The 19,107-nt window shown below is 40.5% G+C and overlaps 1 protein-coding gene across 3 annotated transcripts in view; it reads left to right on the top strand.

Annotated features, from left to right (window-relative positions):
- Nucleotides 1-19,107, top strand: part of LOC135480433 (LIM/homeobox protein Lhx9-like) — a 42,498-nt gene that overhangs the window by 15,269 nt on the left and 8,122 nt on the right. The gene's annotated exons all lie outside the window — the stretch shown is intronic.

The raw sequence follows: 19,107 nt of genomic DNA, 5'->3' as shown, positions 1-19,107 counted from the left end.
ATGATACGGTGTTGAGATAATAAGGCGGGGAAACTGCATTGTCGTAATACGTCAACTTCTACGCGAACAATTTTTATTGCCGTCAAACAAAAAAAAAGCAAGCATTAATTGATTAAGTGCTGTAATTAGATGGTCATTAACAGCTTGAGAAGGATTAATGTCAGCGAGAAGAGGGGCCGTGCGTTCTGTAAGAATCGTAGTGCTGTGGAGAACATCTTGCTGGCCTAGCAAGTTGCTTGGTGTGGGTAACATGGAATCCACGGTTTCCCTCACGTTTGACACTTCTTTATCTGAATCTGTATAAACCACTCTGCAATCAGTTGAACACCGGACTTTATTCGTTAAATAATAGATATACCTAAGGTCGAACTAAGACATTCATATACCAGACGCCAGCCACTATGAATGCTTCGTGTCATTAATGCAGTGCAATGCTAATTCCGACTTTGAGAATAAAAATTTAAACATCGCCGTAGAGAAAAGGGAAGAGAAAGAGAAAAAATAAGTCCAAGCTATAATGATAAGCTAAAAAGAAGGCATGATTTTCGGTAGACTGGATGTTAAAAAATTTCGACCCATTGTCGTAAGATTTGTTAAGGTGGTCAAACTGTCAATGTCTAGTCTCGTCCCCCGCACCACCACTAAAACAGGGTTTCAAATAGTATGTGAAGTTTGACTTATGTCAGAAATGACATTGTTCAATCGGACCCCTGTTCAAACGGACCCCTCTACAATCGGACCCCTCTACAATCGGATCCCTGTGCAGTCGGACCCCTGAGATAAAGTGTATTATATACAGTACTTAACAGGGTTTTCTATCCCCTTTCTTTTCCTAAGTAAACGAATTTCCCTCTGCTTTACACTTGCTGTGCATAAAAAGATGTGTAGTTCCCCTACCTTTCCAAAACCAACGGTAAGCTTTAATCATTGTGAGTTTCCATGAATGGTCAAAGGTCAGTGTGTATATGAGGTCGTATTTAGTAATGCCCGGAACAATAACGTCGGATTGTATCTGCAAATCGATCAATGATCATTTAATCAATAAAAGGATTAATTACCCGAGTGTCAATTGACATATGTACATGTCTTACAGTGGCGGTATGAGTATCGATCTACAGCTCTGGGGGATGGGTGGATTGCGCGAAAAAGTCTAGAGGGAGGCTGACGGAACAGCGAAGTAACTGGGTCGTCAGTTTGCTGGAGTATATCTATTAACTGCTCTTACGTTTATATGACTTTGTTGCGATATCGCTAGCTCGGTGCAAGGTTGCTATAACATTGACAAAGGATAACATATAATTTGCCTGTCATCCAACACATTAGAATACGCAGGGTCTGGAATTTATTTTGTCATTTTTTCTTATATTTGTAATATAATTACATGACATAAATAGATTTGGTTAAAATACAATTTGGTATAATGTGCGCAAGTATTAGCCAATACATGCATCATGTGAGCGTTTATATCTGCGCGAGCACGTTAATCTCACTTCGTATATACTGCGAAGAGCAGAGTTGATATTTGTGTGTATAGGAGAATGCTGGGTGGTGCATGGGGAGGGTAAGGGTGATGCGGGTGGGGTTGGAGAAGGTAATGTTCTTGAGAAGGGTTTCTCTACAGCTATTCCAGAAGCACCAACGGCCTGTGACCGTCGGGGCAATCGCCATGTGCGCCCAAGAAAGCAAGACAATGTCATGTCACAGAAATCATTACGATTTCACCGTACTACCGGTAAGGCATAGAGCTCTAACTTCGCCACCGGCACGGATATTTGTGCAGCATTGTTCTATAGGAACAAAAGAACTTGGTGGATCTTGTAACGGAGCGTGGAAAACCCTTGTGCCTATTATAAAAGGCCACGTGAGTTTCGGGTAATTCCTGCAATTGTCGAAGAAAAAAGGGACAAATTCAAAGTCGAAATTGTAGTCTAAGAGAATCGATCGGGCTCTTCCGTTACTCCATTCCTTCTTTTTTCGCTTACCGTTAGTTTGGACTTCTTTTTTTGGTCTCTCTTTCTCCCCTCCACTTTCTCAGTTTATATAAACAGCTCAATATCCCCCTGCACCGATCCAAGACACCCAGTGCTTTCTTGCATGCATGGTTAAACTGCGGAGGTGACCTTTCGCGGATCTACAAATACATTGTTTAATGATAATGGTGGTTTCATTATACTGCAGTTTTGTAGCATTTCGTGATATATCATGTGACAGAGTCCCGCATATCTGACAGAATAACATCCCAGTATTTACAACCATCGCCACAATATGCATGAGAAAAACTACTACAACGAATCAATCAGTAAAATTATGATTCTGATTGCTTCCTGAAGAAGAACAATTCCGGCCAATGGCATTTTTGGGGTTATAACAACAAATTAGTTAAATGTAAAAAACAAAAATCATCTGAAGTATCCTTATTTAAGAATTCACAAATCAAACACACCGATAAATACATTCTGACTTATAATAATCAAGAATAATCAACCAATCAAGCTCACGTGACACGTGATGCAAATTCAAATCTAGGAGAAAACACGGTGAGCCGTATAGAAGGCAAAGTGTATGAGATTCTGGTGTAGATGGCAAGTGTGCGCGTCAAATTTGACACTTCACTTAAAGGCCTTACAACAAAGATTAAAAGAGAAGCGTTGCTCGGTTTTCAAATGTGTCATGAAGAATAATTAATTCAGTTAATAATGAAATACAGGCATTTCTCATTTCATTTTGTCAGTATGCATGGCATCTCGTTTTTCAGGCAAAGGTCTATATAAGCGTCGACTCTGACGGTTTGCCTAGTATTTCTTTAATATACATATTTATGTACACTCATGTAAATTTAATCACATTGGAAACGTTATAGTTAGAGTTAATGTTTGCTGTTTTTGCCCGCACACATTTCCTCTACTCGTGCCCATCGACTATAGCTTTGTTTGACACCTCTGTCGGAGAATATGTTTAACCTTTGCTCCACTGTTTGCCAATCGTTTTTGCAGGAGTTTCAAATGTGGTCGGCTTTTGTGAAGTTTAATGTAAACTACCTTGCAAGGAGCACCTTTTTAATATTCCAGCAAAAGCATTTTTTGTCATCGGACCAAACTCTCGTCTTAAAGCCTCGCCTCGACATGGTTTTCTTAACCTTATAGCCCGTATTTGACTGAACTTGTTGGGTTTTGACAAATTTTCCTTTCTTCTACAACTGGTTTTTAACACTACCATGTTGGCTTCAGGCAAGGAGCATTCTTTGCCCCTGTTTTGTTTCCTTCGAAAGTCGTTATTTGCTCAAACCACCCAGAGAGTTGACGGTCGGGGAGGTCCCTGCACCCCACACCCTGACAGATACATTGCCCGTATAAAGTGCTTTCCTCTCCAACAACATCACCGTGTTTTTATTTCGGGGAGAGTGTGAAAAGAGACACATTACTTTATAACAAAACCTGGTCCAATATTTACCAGTCATTTGTTAATGTGTCACGCGACCTACCCATTCCCTGTAAGTTGAGACAAATCTAAACACGGCCTTCTTGTATACCGAACCAATCTTTAAATAAGCCAGAAACTAAAAAATAACACTCGTTTAAATTCAATAAAAGACCATTAAATTTTAATACGTCATCTAACAGTGTTTAAACATATACTACACCATGTATTTTTGACGTTTTTATCACAAAGTTCAATTTACTCACAATTCTTTGTGGTTCTATTGAAAACTTCGAATTCAAAACAGAGAGCGTCTAGGTTCAAATGTACCTTTAATTCAGGGCGAAAATATTTGAAAGAATCTAAAATATTGCTCCAAACTTAAGGCGATTCAACAATACATGTTTTTGTATCTTAAGCTTACTGTACGACTTCAGTGAGTTGTCTCAGTACAGGTGCTGTGAAGTTACATAACCATATGCATGGGGAGATAAACACGCCCCATTGCTATATCGCTCAGATGCACCTGCCAACTCCAGCACAGTAATGCATGGAAGTGTGAGATAAAAGTCAACCCCTTGTTTTCCCACATAACACTTTACCGCGACCCACATCCTATTTTCTCACTCTGATCTTAGCTAACTGTCCCACAATAACGCCCCTTCACACCCTACCCATGTCTTTTCTCTAAACATCAAACGGACCGCTTGCGTCATCACTTATAACTCAAACATTAGTTGTGTTCCACTCCAACATATATTGTATTCCGCCAGACGAGATGCAGAAACTCTTCCATTCAAAAACAATGTTTGAGAACTGTTTTATTCTAACTGTTCATATAAATACTTTGATAGTCGCAAGTCAAATTGGTCAGTATTTAAAATATAAGCGTCAAGTCCGACATTCCTATACCATTCGTAGTCCGTTAAGGGCGTTCCATTTAAAATGCAGTCCTAATCAAAGGTAATTTGATAAAAAAAAAAACAACAATAGGACATCCTATTCTTGAATCTTGTTGAATCCTTGTTCCTTGCTGAATATTCGTTGCTTCTTTTTACTTGTGATTTTCTTGTGTATATTTATTGGTTTCGTGAGGGGTTTGTTTTTGGACTATAAAAAAAGCTGGGAACATTTTCATTGATTGCCTAATCCTATATACGAATTGACACATAAGACAAACGATCAAATGTCAATGTTTGTGGGTGCAGCCCGGGCATCACCTTTCTGAGAGTTATTTTCTTCGTTTAATATGCTGACTAAGGGATGCTAGTTATTGTAATAATGTCATTATATACTTACTGCCAACCAGATTAAATCCACGAGCAATGACCCATATCTAATATAATTAAAGTTATAGCCTTGCTTTTATCATAAGTTTGCATAGGCTAGAAGCAAGCCATGACCCGCTATATGTATACAGACTACTCCTTGGATACTTGTCGACATCAAAGACAATTTCGAGTGCCGCTTTATCTTGTCCATGGTCCTTCACTGTACACCTGCGCCATGATGATCACATGACACGATGTAAGCCTCTTCTTACCTCTTTAGCCACAAGAACTCAATCGATGGTCCAAGTGACTGGACTAAGAGATTACATAACATCTCTAAAAGTGAAAACAATACCTGACTAAGACAGCAGGGTCCCTAAGAGGGACTCAACTGTGTTTGCTGAATAAGGCCCCATCCGAAGAGCTAGAGACTCATGGGGGTTGTTCAATCGGCTTTATTCAACACCTACACCCCTTTCTTAGCCCCTTTGATAAACTCTTCAAAAGAGAGTCCAGCCCACTCTACTGTGAAGTCTTGAAGTGAAGTCCCCGTGGAACTTGAAGCCAAGCTGCACTCGGTATTTGCCCTGAGGGCTGTGCCAGAACTTGGCGGACAAGGGTGGCATAGGCCCGACGAAGATTCCACGCAGAGCTGCTGGGAGCAGAAGAATGGTTCTCGCTCAGGTTCGCGCTTCCAGCTCCCAAAACATACCATTGTCCTTGTAGTCCTTTGCTGGCAATCTGTTTTTCACCCTAGAGAGAGACGGCTTTTGTCCGGGCTACCGAATTGTGGAACCGCGTCGATGGTATTTGCCTTGCAGGCTTTCGTACTTCTTAGCCGCAGACACTTTATCCGATAATTCTGAGACGATCGGATCTCGCATGAATTAATATGTCATATTGTCCTCTGGTGACATCCCTCTAATCCACAAGGCGTGGTTACAAAAACCCCTGGGGCTCGGCTCACCCGCGCACGGATTGTCTGAATGTTGAAGTAACTCCCCACGTTGAGGGCAGAAGGCATCGGAAACAAACCACTCAGTTGCAATTAAACAACACCAATTGCAATTTATTTGTATAATCCTCCAAATCAGATAATCGTTTACGTTAACAAAATTATCTCCTATTACAGGGTTAACGCACGTGATCTCATAGAATGCTAGTGTATTATTAATCAATCACATTAAAACAATGCAAAGCGACCAGGCCTCGGGAATGCTTAGCCCACCAGTAGAACTCTGGCTTATGTAGGAATATAATATCATTAAAGACGTACAGCACAGAGAATAAAACCAGAACACCGACGACAATGTGAAAGCTGGCAAATGGTCACACGTAACCAGTGAAGTACGATCTCTTGTCAGTTTTATTCTAAACTGTTCTAAGAAAATACCACAAAATAGTGGTACCTTGTAAGCTATACAGATATAAATGTGCAGTTCAATCGTTTGTCATCTCAACTAGTTTTCCCACAAAACCAACATACCATAATGGGGTTTTAAAGGCCGCGGAAAATGTGTTATTAAATGTGACCACACAACATTCGGAGTAATTCTAGGCCAGCGTGGTGTAAAAAAAATTGCCATTAATATCAGTGCATTTATTACCCGCCATTCTGCTCAAGCCAGGGCGCTAGTGGATCTAAGTTATTATATACTCATTAAGCATTTACAGGAAGAGTAAGAATAAAACCCTAATTCAGGTGAATTGATTAAAGGCCGTCTTTTCATCGGTTGTCTGTGACCACTTGACATTACGACACTGTATATAGTCTCTGGTTTTACTTTCCATGCTGTTGTCTTTTCTGTTTTCTGAAAAGTCTTACTTTCATTTTCATCATTCAGTAATATTTAAGTATACGTTGACTACATCCGCTAAAGATATTCACCGATTCACATTTATATGTACGTGTACAAATTAATAATACTGAAGGTGTCCCCTTTTGCCTGGCGGCAAACAATAATTATAGGCATGGGAGCAATATAATAACCACTAGATGAACCTTCGTCTGGTCTACAATGGGACTATCCTTTCAACGTGTGGCTCATGAAACTTAACCCACATGGTCGAAAGCATAAACAGCCTTTATAGTCATATGTTAATAAGCAGAATTTGATAGGGCCCACCTCTCCAAAACGGGCACCTAGAGATAATCTTCGTCTATGTAATCTAAGGCCGTTACATTTTTCAGATAAATTAAGAGTGATAAGTGTAATCGAAATCAAAAGATGTTCTTGGCTTTTAAAACAAAGTCAAATTTCTTTTGAGTTTTTATGAAACGTAGTTGTAAAGCATAGTCATAAAAGTGGTAAAAAGGGTGTCGTCAGACTTTTCAGGGAAAGCTGTGGCAGCGATGTTTGCTTATTTCAAGGTGGTTTTTAAAGTACATAATTATGCAGGAGACATATGTTCGAGTGGATCAAAGGTAACGGCATCGACTTGACAGTATATTACCCCCACTGATGTGAGGACAAATGACTGCTTCATTTCTTGAAGATTTCTTTTAAAACGGTCTGCCTTCAAGTCTTCGGGAATTGTCGACGTGGGTGGCACACATTGCCTTCATCGAAGGATTTTCTCCAAATAGAAGGAACTTTTGTTGTTGTTGTAAATAGATGTTACACAGTATGACATTCGCCGTCAGTCAGATGGTTTGTGTGTGGTGTCAGTGCCTGGGGCTGTCATCGGCGGGTTCCTAATTTCAACCAGACGTCCACCATGTTTATCACGTGGTTCGACCAGCTCGGTTTGGGAAGGCCAGTCTTTGGACATTACAAAGGCTGAACTTGTATGAAAAAAAAGTATGAAAACTAGTAATTCTGAAGTACAAATTATGAAAAGAAACTGCAAAACAGTCTGTGACACATTCTATTTTTTCCATTCATTCTATTAAGTATTTTATATTGCAAAAGTAATCGGACCATGCTTGATTTGGATGACAATGGACTTGATCTCTTTAAGACTTGCAAAATGACTTTCTGAAACTTAAATATTTGACCATGTTATAAAATGCAGAAACGTTCAAAGCTAACTGTGGTTTATCCACAGCTTGTTATAACAAACATGAATCAAAGTAATACATACTGCTTTGGTCTCATATAGAGATTAAGTTAGATTCATTAATAATTATGAAGAATTAAGGCATCCCCAGATAAACTTGTGTGGCGATACCCCATTCATTAGTACGAATCTTATTGAAATCAAAACAGAAATCACGATGTTTCATACTGATTCAAATATCACTTAACAAACTATTATAACCGAAGCAAAACAAAATATTTATGCAAGTCGACCTTGGTTTCCTTGGTAACAAATGCACGGAAATCTGAAAATGTGCTAAGCATAGGGTTCAACTTAGATCGACAGCTGGATGAGTTTAAAAATCGTTCTCGAAATTTACGGTGAGTGGTGATGACTCGATGTTGTGTAATAGTTCCACCACGTGCTGTAATGAGTGACGTAATAAGTGTTACCACAAGGTCCGGATTACTCCGCCATATCCTCTTCTTTTCCTGGTGCCTTCTTCATCCAGTTCATCACTTAGCTTCAAAGCCTCCACTCATTTTCCCGCAAAGAAAAAACCCGACATTTCAAAAAAATGTCCGTTTGCATTGATGGTATCACTATGCATGCTTATTTGAAAGAACAAGTTTGTTTGAGACAAAGGTCTACACACGAATCCGTACTTATTTCTTATTTTGTTAGTTTTCGATGTTTTTTTCTGAGCGTTGTTTTTGAAATTGGCCTTGCAATTATTGACCCGGAACGTCCATTTTGGTTGACGGCTGGTATACGAATGTCTGTTTTGACTACTATATTTGAACATGAACGTGGTCTGTCAAAGGCGGGGAATTAGCTCATGTCATACTGGAAATTTACTGGAAACTGAAGGGAATCTCTGGGTATACAGGTGAGGGAACAGGCTGGGTATAACTTAAAGGAGAGCTTTGGAGATGGTGAAGGGTGCAGAAGGGTCGGGGGAGGCGGGGCGGGGGGACCTGGGGAGCATTATAAGTACCCTGCCCGGTTTAGTAGCTGTCTTCACCTAGGGTCGAGTCTACGAGGATGTTTTGGGGTAGGGCGTCTGCCGCTTGTCATCACCCCAGTGTCTCAGGCAAGGTGATAATTACCCTAGTCCGTGGCCAGAAGGTTCCACTATAGGCGGTATATGCTATAGGCGATGGTTTTTGAATAGTACATTCACACAGAAGGTTCCACAACAGGCGGCACAAGCGATGTTTCACACTGTGGTCATTGCACTTGGTTTACTCATGTTGTCTATTATATTAAAGGAAACTGAATAATAACATAAAGAGATCTCGAAGAAAGAAGTTGTAAAATAGCATCGTAGTTCTGTGCCACGATTGTATAGAACGGCATGAGAATCATGCATTGGGCGACGCAGAATTATATTAGTAAGAACTGTATATGTGTCTCTAAGCCTTGGCGTTTGCTACTATTTAAGCATTTACTTGAACACTGCGAATAAAACCTTAACTGAGGTAAACTGACAAGGAGCCGGATTTCACCCGTTAAGGGTGACAATTTGCCAGCTAAAACACTGTCATCGCATCTCTGGTTTTACTCTCTGTGCTATCAGTCTTCTATTATATTTATAAGTATCCAAGAGCTGTATCAATACAACAGAGCTGTGCAAGCATTGAACGGCTTTGTAAGTATCATTGTGCTGTATAGGCACCGTGGGGCGGTCCAAGTATCACAGCGCTGTGTCTGTATTATTTACCGTATAAGCAAACCGAGTTATCCATATTCACCCGGTACAGCAGTTTCTTGACACGGCATTTGCCATCAAGGCTGGCATAGGAGATTGCTTTTTATCTAACCTGTATTTTTTAGCCTGAATAAGAGAAACAGAGTGAGACTGGATTTCACGTCCAGATTTTCGCTTCGTCTTATATGACGTAGCTGTAACTTACATCACTGCGTATATAATTTTACATAATTCCGCTTTTGGCCGACAATACTTAACACCATGCACCAACTTTTCGCACGGTAAATTATGACTGTTCATGGCATGGCTTTGCAGCCTACTTGAAGCCCCTTACCAACATCACCGCAAAGATGTTGGCATATTTGGTCACATGTTGGCGGGTAAACTGTGGCTAATTTGCATGCATGGAAACATGTAACCCAGAGTCGATACCACATATGAAATGACGTTGAACAATAGAAAAAACAGTAACACAGATTTTCAAGGTTTACATAAAAGTCAAAGAGGGAAATGGAACTGTCATTCGTCTTGGGAATGATCATTGAAACAGTATTTCGTAAGACATATTTCTCAAAAACGGAAAGACAAACGTCCTATATCCCACGTATTCTTTCGTAAGAATGATAAAAACTACGGATGCAAAATTTATTTGTCTTCGAAGTACGCTATGCTGCATGAATATAAAGCATGTCCGTGAAAGATGCTGTATTCAACCCAAACGTATCTTAATCAACCCATATTTCCTATTTGTCATTTTTAATTGGAGGGTTTGATGTCTCTTCCTTACGACACTGGGCTGCAGCGATGGCAGATCCTTTTTCCGTTTATGCTGCGCAAGACGTCAATCTTTTTATTGTCTCCATTCGAAGCAGCGATTTTTTTTCCATAATTTTGCTGTATTTCACTCAGGTTATGTTTCTATTTACGACGGATCGATGAAGACTGGATTCATCAAGTGTATTTTTAAGCACACATGCCGACTGTTAAGAGATTTCTTTTGTTTCTCTTCTTTAAAATATGTTAGAATGTAATGTGTAGGAAACGCGTCCTTTACGACTAGGCGGGAGAGGGAAATGCTGTGTGATCGATAGAACTCCGCCTTGACGGGCGCTCTCCGCGCGGCGGACACTCCGTGGCAAATTAGCATCGTTACCGAACTGCCGCTCGTACAAGCCGTGTCTCTCGCTAGGCTTGATCGATAGTTGTCGAGCGGGGCAAAGATTTATTGTACGTAAGAAATGTCAGATGGCCTCCAAGTTGCTGGTTTACTCTCTTCCGGAGCATGTTTTCGCCGTGAACCAGTCGCCGTACATAATGGCTGAAAGGTCTGTGCCTCGCAACTCTGCCGGTGCACAAGGATTTAATGTATCTGGACGTAAACCAACAAGTTTGCATGTGGCTTGAAATGTTCAATGTCTTCAAGTCGAAAGGCATTTGTTGTCGCTGGCCGTCAGTAGCAGGTCTTAAAACTGTTAGCGCACGGCGCCCAGTTTTCCGCTCTGCCGACTCAGAGTTGGGTGTAGGGTAGGCGTGGCAAGGAGTATAGCTGGAAGATATGACCTTTAAACGATGTTTGAAGAAGTTTTCTTGAAAGCAAATAACCAGCTCAGAAATTCGTTTATAGGACTACATATAGCCCCTTCACAAGGTGATATCATAATTTCAATATCCATGGAAACCGGAGCAGCGATGACAGTGTGATATTTGGAATTGGTAAATGATCACAGGTAACCGATGAAATTTGACCTCCTGTCAGTTTACCTCAGCTAGGGTTTTCTTCCAACTGTTCATCTAAATATTTCAAAAGTGGCAGCTAATACACACCTTAGCACCATGGCTGAAGCAGAATAGGCTTCAAGACAATACCCATTTGTAGAGATTGGTGAAAGCTTTAATCAACTTTTAACAGGACACGCGAAAGTGAATAATTTTCTCGACGACTGTAGCTTATTATTTCTCTCCAGAAACATCGCTATTATGCGGATCTACTCTGTGCTGGCATTACAGACCCCCGCCCAGACAATGTTTTAAGGCCTGGCAAGAAGTCTGGTAGAGTCTTCAAAACTTCCATGCGCTAGGAGAAAATTTAGAGTGTAGCTCATTCTCACCTCTATTTTATAATACATTAATGTGAACACTACGTGGTTTCAGCACTGATGGTGGCGTGCATCATTCATTAGAATGGAAACACCATTAAACAAACTACCACTACCACCGTAGCTTATTATTAGACGCACAAAAAGCATTCACAGTATCAAACGAATATTGGATTCCCTATATCCGTGGGGTATTTTTTCAACTTTCTGGCAAACTGGTTCAAGCAGTTCAATATTTCAGACATCTTCATACACCCTTGAATTTGTGGTACACAATATAGATTGGATATATGTTTCACGTATGTGTGCTACAGTTTGATGTGGATAGGCCAGTGTGTGCTACAGTTTGATGTGGATAGGCCAATGGAGGCCTTCGCGTGGAATATAATGGTGGTATGATGCTACGGCCTTTTGCTTGTTTTGCGATGAAACTCTAGTTACCCACTTTATTTTGTGGCGCAGCTGTTCTATCATTATTGTTTTCCGGACATAAGGACGAATTTGACGATAACGCAAATATTATTACATGTACTTTCAGTCATTCACTCATCGATTTGAGTGAATTATTTGACTATCGGAGTATACGCAATCCACATATATTTATGAAATTCGGCCCGTAGATGTCGCTATAGTTGAGACACGCAAGTTCAGTCAGTACCAAACTCCCCCTCCACCCCCCATCCACCCCATTAATCCTTCTCCCTTTTCTCTCTGCACTCACGTTCTCTCAGAGTCTGAACCCCTCCATCCGTTCTCCGATAGCATCCATTTTGCCAGTCCTATAACGAAGCCACTTAAGCGTCATGGCCGATCCGGGCTGAGCTCTCGTATCTAGGCACGCACGTGGCGATGTTTCTAACCGCATCAAGGACGACTGGATTTCTCATGAAAATCAACATTCAAATCATATGCTACAGAGAACGACGATTTATAACTTCTGTGTCGATCCGTGACATTTGAAGAAAACTCTGAGCCGAAAATGTCACTTGAGTTAATTGACCATGCAGAGGGGAGTTTCAAGACTACGCATGCGCGAGGTGCAATTCCACCTATTCTTTTCTTCAATCGACGTTATGCTTGACAGACAAAACGTATTGTTTCTCGCTCTGTTTTTCTTATGATCTAGTTTAAAAGATATTTTTTTTATAAAGCCCACTCTCTTTATTCAATCATAACAATTACAAACTTATCAGACAAGATTTTATTTCGGTGTACTCTATGCCTTGGTCATACATGTAGTACGTCAAGAGGGTCTGTTTTACTTTGTGGCGTCATGAAGTCATCAAATTTTATAAAACAATTCCTGACATAAACTTTGTCCCGCATTTTAGGCATAAATATAATTAGGTGTTAAGAAACGTGGTGTAAATACTTGTTGTATCCAAAACACTACATGTTTCAAAAAGGTATTATTACTCCCGGTTAGCAACCTGTTGTTTATTAGGACGAGCAATGTTGGAGGGGCGGACAACAACATTGTATAAATACTTAATGTATCCAATCCATGCATCGATACAGACATTCGTATACCAGCCGTCAACCAATAAGGACGTTCCAGGTCAATAATCGCAAGGCCAATTCTCCAAAACGACGTATAACACAAACCACCAAACAACTAAGATAGTATATAAATTACGAAAGCAGGACGGAATCATGCAAAATGAGGAAGCCAGGGCTTGTTTCCCAATAAAAAAATTTGCAAGATTCTTTTGGCAGAAAATGTACAGACATCCAGTTATTCATGATTTGGGAGGTATCTCTCACTCAAATCCTTTTTTTTTTGAGCTGGTGTATTACATCGGGGCATACCCATCATGCATCTGAAGGATTACTCGCCCATATGGCCTATGTCACAGTTAATTCGCCGGCATATAAAACCTGGACCGCGTCAAAGGTCGAAAAAGATTATCAACAAACTCTTAGTCAACGTGATGATTCCCTCCATAATGCTGACGTGAGAAACTGTGATATTTTTATCGTGACACATCCCAACCTTGTAAAGCGAAAGAAGTCAAGCTATACAGTTTTAAGGGTGGATTCAAAAAGATTATTGACCGCATTTTGATGGCATATGCAGTGGTTATAGGAATCGCATCTTAAGTGGAGGATCCTTAGTTTAGTTCTGAGTCAAATTAAGCTAAAGAGTTGCCAGTTAAAATTGGCAAGATGTCTAGTCTCAGTACTAGTGCTTAAGGGAACATGAAACGCTTTGGTTTTATTTCTTAATGTGCAGATTATCATATGTAAAGTGTGATTATCGTGTGTTTGTATTATCATATAATAGTACAAACAAATTTTTCAACTTTCAGTTTTGGAGGTAGAAATGGCCTCAAAGTACAGTTTTCTGAATGCTCCGGTCACTCAGGAAATCAGGTACCGTGTAGAGGTGACGTCAACGATGATCTCTGTTTAAAAAGAAATGTGCTGGTGATAGACCGAATGGGTCTGGGCGAATGGGGGCGAGGGTGTGGTGAACAGACCGAATTGGGGCGGGTGTAGGGGCGCGGGGGAGGGGGATAAGCTGGCCTGAAGAATAAATGCAGTATTTGTGTACAAGTATATCCTTTACATGTATCCTTTAACACGAAGAGGATAGGCCAGAAGTATACACAGGTCGGCCCGGTGGTCGAAGATTTGAGCGGTTTTTCACGGTGTGGCGTTCCAGAGAGGCGTCATGGCTGTTGTCCTCAGCATGGCGTTCCAGTGAGGACACAGTTGTGCTCGGTATAGCGTTCTAGGGAGGCGCCATGGCTGTCGTCCTTGGCATGGCGTTCCATTGGGGCATCAAGATTGTTGCCTTCGGTATGATGTTCCAGTGAGACGTCATGGCTGCTGTCCTCGATATGGCGTTCCAGTGAGGTACCATGGCCGCTCTCCTCGGTATGGCGGTCCAGTGAGGCACCGTAGCTGCTCTCCTCGGTAAGGGGTTCCAGTGAAGCAGCACTGTTAACTTATGACCGCACTAAAACTGTCTGTGAGGAGATCGACTTGTTACGAAGCGACACCTTAATAATTATCAACCCCACTGAAACAAACTTACTAAGACAGCAATACACCTCACATCTAGTATACTTTGCAGTAAAGACTTCTACATAAAATGGTTAATTTTAGCTTATACTAACCACATTGTTCTCGTTGAAAAATATATGGTAATGATTTTTATAGCCAGCTTTTAATAACTTGAGAAAAAAAACCCAGTCTGGTATAAGCTCTAATATAAATGCCTTTTGAAATGTTTGTGAAAATCATTGTATACATAGTTGTAACACCTCCATTAAATATCCTTTTCTGCAAGTTGGGTGCAAACAGAAAATTCATTTTTTTATCACTTGGCCTCACGGTTTCTTGAATCTTGAACATCTGGTAGGAACTTACATACAAGTCCTAGTTCGTTGATTTTGGCAGTTTGAAACTTAGAACACCGCCCGCCCTGCCGAGAGCTTTCCGATGATTCACGAGACCGTGTTCCGAACACCATACTTTATATGCCGTTAAACATCGCTGGCGCACTAGAGGTGTTTTTGCTCTCAAATTATGACAGCTTGAAGGGATGCTCAGATCTTTAAGGTTCTCAGCCTTCGTCAGCAGAAATATGACGGGTATGTTTTATTCTCGCCGACCCGTGATCAAAACCACGTGAGCACGAGACGCGGTAATGTCATGGTGATGGATCATCCGCCATTCCGCGAAACTCTATAAAGGAAACTAACATGACTTTTCTCGGAAAGCATTGGTTCGCATTTCAGGTAATTTATCTTTGGGTATAATATCTTTCTTAGACAAGCGTTGGTGATACCATCCACCTAGGTACAAGTCTACACAAAAACCTATCTTCCCGCTTGCAAACTTAGAAGGTACTGTCAAAAATAATACATATACCACGTCATGAACAAAACTGATGCATTATTCTTTTTTTAAAATTTCTACTCATTTTGGAAAGTCGAAGAGAAAAAAACTGCTCCGACTAGGCTTATTTATTTCCGTTGTAATATGTTGGACGTAGCCATTTCTATTATTGTGCTGTTCAACTAAAAAAATAAACCAGTGAGATTTCGCTTGATATAATGATATATGTGTTCTCGTTGGTTCAGTAATAACGCGAGTAAAAGCAAACAAGAAGGTCGGGTTTGTAGAATATGGCATCTGGCAAGTACTTCCCACTTGGGACATTCAAAATCAATCCAAGTATTTAAAGTGTGTAGGGCTAAACATCATTATAGTGGATTCTTAATTTACGACAATTTGGCTATTTTGTGTGCATATAAACCTTAAGATGACGAAAATGTGAATATGGTAGATCTGCTATGCAGATAACAAACTTTCAAGCAAGCAGTGCACCAAGAACAGTTTATCAAATTATCCACCTAAAATCCTAGATGATTGTTTTCCTATTTAGCAAATAGTTTAGTTATTTACAATAAGAATGTTATGAAGAAAGCTCAAATACATACTCATTCCTCAAATCATGAATACGGATTTTTGTCTTATAATCCGAAAATTGATATACTGGTATATAGTTCGAAAGAAGTGACAGTGTATTACGACAAAACGTAAGTTTGTTACATATATCACCTCGCAATGGACATTCTACACGAGGCAAGATCATTGACGTACTGTACTAGAGAATAAATTCACAAAGTTGTGCGAAAGTACACCCTGGACTTTGGCCAGTAACCATGTGCCCATCATCAGCAATAATCGATGTCTACTTGGTAGGCCTATATGATATCCCGTTTAACCAACACTGAAGGTTTTAAAGCGATATGTGCGGGGGAAAAACTTTGACAAAAATGATATGGAATACAAATAAAAATATCTTTTTTTCGCATAAGGCCAACTGGTCCATGAGCGTAATATATGGTAGTTCACATACGACCAGTACATTTACGTGTTATGTCCTGTGCACGGATCAAACATTGTCCTATACCATCACTATGTGTAGCCGTCATTCTATTTACCCCCACCCACCCCTCTTCCTCTCTCCCACGGGGCTGTTTGTACAACAGTAACATAGTCTGTGGGAGAAAAGAGAACTAATATTTACTTCGCCTGTCAGGGACTTGGAATCTAGGCGGGGCTGGCACGACGCTTTTGCCCCTTCTCTTGCCTTCAACGGCTGTCTGCCTGCCCGACGTTCGGCCTGCAGGACGGCAGCTGACGGCTCATCGCTCTGCCAGTCAAGGCGTTCCCATCTGGCCAGGGCCGTTCGCGACGAGACCGCCGTATACGCCCAGAGGTGCCGATAAAGCAAACCCTAAAGGATTCATTAAAGGTCTTGCAATACCGAAGTACTTTGTATAACAAACATCGAATATCTTATGTCTAGCTCATTTATCCTAGAATTTCGTTTAGCAGTTCGCATGAGGATTTTTTCTTAATTTTGGTTCTAGGCGGATTCTCGGGAAATTATGCTTGGAAACAACTGTGCGGTTACTTGTGCAATGCATGAGTTTGTACATATAATTAAAACAATGAAACAAGTGCGCCACCAAAAGTTACTAAATATTTCTAGAAACAATTTGTATTATACGTGTTACTTTATCGCTCTAATTTAATGATAATCACGTTGAGGAAAGCACTTAAGCGTATAAGCGTTAAATTGGTTAATTATAAAACTCAATGAGTTTACATTCCGATCCAAAAAGTTATTATTTATTTTATATAATTAATTGTTGTTTAACGCCGTATTAAATAAATAACAAGTATTGATTATAGATTATATAGCTAGGCGATAGTAGATAGCCTTAGAGACAACAACGTGTTTACTGTTACTTTCAGGAATGATCGGATATAACCTAGGGTTAAGAGACGTATATTTATCGAGTTGAATTAGGTCGACACGCTGGATATATGGGCAGTTGAAATCAAAGAGCAGCAGAGATACATATTTTATTATCGCCATCTTAGTTACTAGCATGCTACACGATTTGAGTACGGATTTCACTCATTCTCCTAAAACGTACTTGCGCCATTCCAACACCAATGAAAACCGTTGATTGCTTCTCTTTGCGTGATTCGTTCTAATCAGGTACTTTATATACTTTCTTAGTTCTTTGGTGGTTTGTGTTAAGCGTCTTTTTGGAGAATTAGTATTGCGATTATGGAAACGGGAAGTCCATATTGGTTGACGGCAGGTCTACGAATGTCGAATGTTTCGACGCATGGATTACTTGCTTTTTAAGTTTAGGTATAATGCCGCTTTTGATATCATTTCTACCAACCCTTGGCGACGTTTCATTATAAGCTAAGCTCACCAATCTCCGCCTTACAAGGGTGCATTGTGGCTGATGGCAACACTGCTACAGTTGCACCCCACGAAGAACTACATGTTTACTGAGGAACATTGTGCGAAAAAAATATACAACGAGCTAATTTATATGACAGGCAAACCGACTCTGCAGTGTTATACAAGCGCTGGTTTTGTTCCCTTTGAAGAATAGCTTGTTTCCCTCCGTCGTTTCCCGCGACTCATGTACTTCCTCTTGGTGCAAGGAGCTAGTGAACGTCAAAGTAGATTACGTGGCAAGCCCTTGACGCGTACTTGTGAATACAGTCAGAACAGCCAAGATATTTTCTTGACACTGTGGATCCCCGATTTTGGCCTCTGTACTCCCAATTCTTACATACCCTATCGACTACATGTATGTCGATATTAAAAACCAGCATGTTATGCTTGTAGGATCGACACCTTTTCTTGCGGAAGAAGTTTGGAAAATCGTTTATCCTTAAAACAGCTAGTTCGAGGATGCTTATCCCGCCTTGAAGCTATTAACGATGAAGAGGTGTTGAATTGATGAGACGGGCGCTCAGCTTTGTCTTTTGCCTGTGCTTTCCCATACATTTTAATAATTTAACATTGAAGTCATTACCTGTATTGAAATTGCATATTTTCTGCACAATTTAGACCTATACTCTCAGATTGGACACACAGCAATTCAATCCGATTGTAAAGTTAGATATAAAGATTTAAATTCCCAGCATTTAATAAGAAGGCGGCATGTTTCCAATACGTTCAGATGTTGTTATTAATTTCATATTGTAGAAAATATACAATGTATTAATTAAATCACTGATGATATTTTCACGAAATATACGAAAATGCTTGAAATGTGTGGTATAGACATGGCGTTGTATAAAACTAATACAGCGTCTTTATGAAACCAATTATGATGCAGAAGACATCCTTAAGAATCACTGAAGGACGGGGGGGGGGGGGGAACAGCTAAGGGTTGGCGAAGGGACACAGAGATGCCTTCAGCCCCGACTCAGAAACGTCGTTCACGTGAAGCTTTCTCCACATGGAAAAGATATAAAATTAGAAAATTATGGAAAAAGAAAAAAGAGAAAATCGGGTAATTGGAATTAATTATAATTGCCACCCCGGTGTTATTCACACAGCGATTCAAACTGTTGAGCCCTAGCGGACATACCCCCTCATCGGCCGGGGTCTTTCTCTGAAGATGCTGCTGTATTGTCGTCTCAAGATGGTACTGAGGAACTGACGGGACCCCCCCCTCCTCTCCCCCCGGGGTGGCCACTTCTCCACCCGACTGGTCACGTGTCAGCTATTCTCCACAGAACTAACGGACTG

The sequence above is a fragment of the Liolophura sinensis genome, chromosome 13, assembly GCF_032854445.1.
Source record: "Liolophura sinensis isolate JHLJ2023 chromosome 13, CUHK_Ljap_v2, whole genome shotgun sequence".
Taxonomy (NCBI): Eukaryota; Metazoa; Mollusca; class Polyplacophora; order Chitonida; family Chitonidae; genus Liolophura; species Liolophura sinensis.
The sequence above is the reverse complement of the archived record's forward strand: the minus strand, read 5'-3'. Positions and strand labels throughout refer to the sequence as shown.